This window comes from Muscardinus avellanarius (assembly GCF_963383645.1).
Source record: "Muscardinus avellanarius genome assembly, chromosome: 1".
In the NCBI taxonomy this organism is placed as follows: domain Eukaryota; kingdom Metazoa; phylum Chordata; class Mammalia; order Rodentia; family Gliridae; genus Muscardinus; species Muscardinus avellanarius.
The window spans coordinates 230,455,202-230,461,201 of record NC_137786.1 but is presented as its reverse complement, the minus strand read 5'-3'; positions in this window follow the sequence as shown (position 1 = coordinate 230,461,201).

Here is a 6,000-nt window from a genome sequence, read left to right as displayed (position 1 = left end):
GGATCTCTAGACTAGATTGCTGAAAGCCTCACTACATAGCTGAGGCTGGCTTCGAAACTTTGCAATCCTCCTGTCTCAGCCTCCCAAGTGCTGGGATTCCAAGTGTGCACCACCATGCCCAGCTCACTTTATTTATTTTTTATGGTACTGGAGATGGAACCCAGGGGCCTTCTACCTCTGGGCTACACCCCTAACCTATTTTATATTTTATTTGGGAACAGGGTCTCACTAAGTTGCTGAGAGCCTAATTAGCTTAGGCCGGCTTTGAACCTATGCAATCCTCCTGTGTCAGCCTCCCAAACGTTGAGATTACAAGCACATGCCACCGTGCCCGGCCCCCACTTTATTTCTTAAGGTATGGGATCTCAGCATGTTGCTCAGGCTGGCCCTCAACGCTAGGGCTCGAGGGATCCTTTTGCCTCGGCTCCTGAACTGGGACCACAGTTCTACAACCACTGCATTTCGATTATTGTTATTTGTGGTGCTGGGAGTCAAATCCAGAGCTTTTTGCAGGCGAATCAGGCCCTCCAGCACCTTGGTACATCCTAAGCCCAGGTACAGGTAATTACTTAAACGATGCCCAGGGATGTAGTATTTCCTCCTTTTCCTTCCGAGTTGCCTAAACATCCATTGCACACAGGCGGTGGGAGGCTGGACTGTGTCCCAGTACAGTCACAGGGAGGACTATTTACTTGGCTGTTTATGTCATAAGAATCTCTGGAGGGCAGGCATGTGCCTTATGTATCATGATTGCCTAGGTTAGGGCCTGGGACAAAGCAACGCCCTATTTTTGTAACTGCCCTGTTTTGTTCCTGAATCACAGTAGATGTCAACACAGAAAAGCATTCTTGCTATTTTTGTGCTTTATGAAAGCCTGGAGCATCGTGCATATCTATGACTTTGTTTTGCTTTTCCAGAACGAATGTGACAATTGTCAGTTTTTGGGCACGAACCACACACATCAGTCATCGCTGCCAGACACTTGCCATCTCCTTTAACCTACGACTCTGTGGGTATTGGAAATATTTGGTGGATGATGACACGGGTTCCGAAAGGTCCAGTGACTCCCCCAAGGTTGCACAGCTAGCGAGTATCAGAGCTCAAATCCAAAGTCAGGTTGGTCTGACGCCAAAAGCAGTGGCCTTGACACTGCTCGCCAGCATGTCTATGTGTCGCTTCTAGAAATCGCAAGGAACATTCAGCCTCTGGTCCTACCACAAGTCTAAATTCAGAGTGAGATGGCTGAAGGCAGGCTATAATTGGCAGCATCAATATTTAGCATTTTTTATTTTTTGTTTTTATGTGGATCATACATCCAGACTGTGCTTGGTGCCCTCTCCCACCCCAATATTTAGCATTTTGAATGTCCACTGTTTTGTTTTGATGACCCTGGATATCTGAGAAGGAAACATGTTTCTCGCTTATGGAGGCTGCTTTCTAAGCTGTGACTAAAATTAAAATAACCTATAATTTGTACTGTGTTGTTTCAGATGCCAAAAGCTTCTACAAGGTATGAGGAAGGCTGCTGTGCTCTCATCGACCTTGATGATGCTGTGCTAAGGCATCTAATGCCAGCATCTTATTCACCGCATGTCGGGATAGATTCCAGTGCATCATTATGGGGAGCTCTTAAAATAGTATTTTTTATTGTTGTTCAATAGCAAAAATTATGTCTTTAATATTAAAGGAAACAGTGAGTGAGCAGTAACATAAACCTTTTTCATTCATTTTTAATTTTTTTTCTGTGGTACTGGGTATTGAACCCCGGGTGCATTCTATTTCTGAGTTATATCCCTAGCTTTTTTAAATTTTGAAACAGAATCTCACTAGTTGTGGAGGGCTTTGCTAAGTTACTGAGGCTGGCTGTGAACCTGCGATCCTCCTGTCTCAGCCTCCCAAGTACCGAGGTTACAGGGGTATATCACCAAGCCTGGCTTTATTCATTTATTAATACAAGAGACCTAGCCTGTAATCCCAGTGTTTGGGAGGCCGAGACAGGAGGACTGGTGTTTGTGGCCAGCCTCAGCTACTTAGTGAGGCCCTTTGCAATTCAATGAGACCGTTTCAAAATAAAGAATAAAAAATAGGGCTGGGGGTTTAGCTCAGAGGTAGAATGCCCCTGGGTTTCATCCCCAGTACCACACACACACACACACTCACACACACACACACACACACACACATACACACACACAAAAAGTACAACAGACCTAAGTCTCTACTACCTGCTGGCCCCGTTTGAGGGACTAAGGATATGGCAGTGAACAAAACAGATAAAATTCTTTTACATTTGGAGTTTACATTTTAGTGGGAGAAGATAAACAAAACAGAGGAGAAACAAACTAAGTTAGATGATAAGTCTTATAAACAAACATAATGTATGGAGGGTGTCTTGGTCAACATTCTCACTACTATAATCCCAAAGACTTATCACACTATTTATTTATTTATTTTGGTGGTACTGGGGGTGGAACCCCGAGGCTTTCTACTTCTGGGCTATACTTCCAGACCTATTTTATGTTTTATTTGGAAACAGGGTCTCACTAAGTTGCTAAGAGCCTCAGTAAGTAGCTGAGGCTGGCTTCGAACCTGTGCGATCCTCCTGTCTCAGTCTCCCAAGCGCGGGGATTACAAGCGTGCGCCACCACGCCCGGCTTTTATCACACAGTTTAGAGGGAGGAAGATTTATTTGCTCAGTATGTGTGTGTGTGTGTGTGTGTGTGTGTGTGTGTGTGTGGTGCTGGAGATTGAACCCAAGGGCATTCTACCACTGAGCTACACCTCCAGCCCTAAGACTCGGGGTACAGCCCGTGTGAGGCCAGTGTCTAAAGCTCAGGGAGCTGGGGGCAGGGCTCTTCTCTCACTTCCTGGAGGCCAGAAGCAGAGAGTGAGCAAGGGCCAAGGTAGGATATATAATCCCCAAGGCCACACTCCCAGAAACCCCCTCCTTAGCAATCAAAGCCCTCTTTCGACCTTGCTTCCTTGGGGGCTAGGAGGATATTCTAAATCCAAATCATTACTGAAGAGAAGCAGAGAATGTCGGGATGTGTGTGCAAATGAAAACTTTTACAGTGTGTTGCAATTGTGACAAATCATTGGCCTTTGACCTTTCTTTCAAGTATGACACATAACGCCCCGAATTTGTTTTTTTTTTTTTTTTTTTTGCGGGTCTGGGGATGGAACCCAGGGGCATTCTACCTCCGAGCTACACCCCCTGCCCTATTTTTTATTCTTTACTTTGAAACCAGGTCTCACTGAGTTGCAGAGGCCTCACTGAGTAGCTGAGGCTGTCTGTGAACCGCGATCCTCCAGGTCTCAGCCTCCTGAATGCTGGGATGACAAGCGTGCACCACCACGCCTGGCTAACGCCCCGGATTTGTATCTCCTCCTGTAGGTTCTGCCTTCCACACACCTAGAGTGAAACCCTAGTAATTCTTGCCCTGCAGTTTACTTCTAGTTTCTTCCTGGCCCAAGTTGGCCTAGAACTAATCCAGATTTAAATTGAAAGCCTGGAAAAGGGTATCCATACACTTTTTTTTTTTTTTTTTTTTTTTTTTTGCGGGTCTGGGGACGGAACCCAGGGGCATTTGGCCTCCGAGCTACAGCGCCTGCCCTATTTTTTATTTATTTTTAAACCCGGGTCTCACTGAGTTGCGGAGGGCGTTGCTATGTAGCTGAGGCTGTCCGTGAACCGCAATCCTCAGGTCTCAGCCTCCCGAATGCTGTGATTACAAGCGTGCGCCGCCAGGCCCGGCTTATCCATACACTCTTGAGAGCTTGGAGAGAATTGGAAGGGGCAGAGGAAAAATAAAAAATAAAACCTCCCTGGATGTGGTGGCACTTGCTTGTAATCTCAGTACTTGGAAGGCTGAGAGCAGGAGGATCACAGGTTTGTGGCCAGTCTCAGTTATTTAGTGAGGCCCTCCGAAATTTAGTGAGACCCTGTTTCAAAATAAAGAACAAAAGCTGGGCATGGTGGCGCATGCTTGTAATCCCAGCATTTGGGAGGTGGAGACCAGAGGATAGTGGTTGGTGGACAGCCTCGGCTACTTACGCCCTTCGCAATTTAGTGAGACTCTGTTTCAAAAATATAAGACTAAAAAATATGGTTGAGGGTATAGCTCGGAGGTAGAATGCACCTGGGTTTCATCCCCAGTATGGCAAAAAAAAAAAAAAAAAAAAAAAAGAATAAAATAGGGCTCACAAATGGGTAACAGGAGGAACTCTAGATGAAGAAGAAACCTATAGAGGAATAATGAAGGTGACATATCTGAGGGGATAAGGGAAACTCTTTAAAGCACATGATGGCTGGGCGTGGTGGCGCATGCTTGTAATCCCCGCGCTTGGGAGGCTGAGACAGGAGGATCGCACGAGTTGGACGCCAGCCTCAGCTACTTAGTGAGGCTCTCAGCAACTTAGTGAGACCCTGCTTCTAAATTAAAAAAAAAAAAAAAGGTCTGGGAGTATAGCCCGGAGGTAGAAAGCCTCTGGGTTCCACCCCCAGTACCATAAAAAAAAAAAATAAATAAAGCACATGATGGACTTAAACATATCAAAGTCAATCAGGAAGCCAAGCATGGGTAGGAGGGAGGGAAGTGGTTAGAGATTGGGTAGGGGCAGATTGGGTGATGTGTGCATGTATATCTCCACAAGATTTTTTTTTTATCCCATTGAGATGTATGACTACAATGCACCAATAAAAATTAATTAAAAATAAAAAAAAATTTAGCCGGGCATGGTGGTGCACGCTTGTAATCCCAGCATTCGGGAGGCTGATACCTGGAGGATCACGGTTCGAGGACAGCCTCAGCTACTTAGGTGAGGCCCTCTGCAACTCAGTGAGGCCCGGTTTCAAAATAAAGAATAAAAAATAGGGCAGGGGGTGTAGCTTGGAGATAGAATGCCCCTGGGTTCCATCTCCAGACCCACAAAAAAAAAAAAAAAAAAATTTTAAAAAGAATAAAATAGGGCTCGGGGTGTAGCTGAGAGGAAGAATGCCCCTGGGTTCCATCCCCAGTACCAGGCAACACACAAAAAACCAAAACCATAAACAACAGCAAAAATACAAAGCCTGTTAGGAAAGATACCTCTTCACCACTGGCCTAACCATTACAGAAAAAAAAAAAAAAAAGAAAAGAAAAGAAAAGAAAAGAAAAAGCTTAAGGTAGAGGGAAGGAATGGGGCTGGAATCGGGGAAGGGCTAAATGAGTGATATGGCCTCTACCATCTTGTATCCCATTAAGATGTATGACTACAATGCATCATAAAAAATAGTTAAAGGCAGAGGTAGAAGGAGAAAGTGGAATCCTTTGTTGAATGAGATTATGGGATGCCGAGTAAGTAGTTGCAATGGGAAAGAGAATGGATACTTTAGGCCTCCCATAAATTACACCAGGCACCACCACCTGCACCCCAACAAATAAAACACACACACACACAAATTGTTCAATTGTGACAAATGGTATTTTTCCATTTATGTGTGAAGCGAGTAAAAGTGCTTTTGGAGAATATCATTTTTTTTTTTTAATGTGTCTGGGGATGGAACCCAGGGACATTCGACCTCGGAGCTAGACCCCCTCCCCTATTTTTTATTCTTTCTTTCCTTTTTCGCGGGTCTGGGGATAGAACCCAGGGGCATTCTACCTCCGAGCTACACCCCCTGCCCTATTTTTTATTCTTTATTTTGAAACAGGGTCTCACTAAGTTGCGGAGGGCCTCACTAAGTAGCTGAGGCTGTCCACGAACCGCGATCCTCCGGTCTCAGACTCCAGAATGCTGGGATTATAATCGTGCGCCACCACGTCTGGCTCTTGAGAACCTCATTTTGTATCGATTCACCATGCAATGTGCCCGTCCTTGGAGCGGGGTGTGCTGACAGCCTGCCCGTAATCCCTGCAGGTTGAGGCAATTTAGCCAGAACCTGTCTCCACCCCTCCGCCCCAAGAGGTCTGGGGCTGTAGCTAGTGCAGAGCGCCCCGGATTCCAGCCCCGGTGAAACAG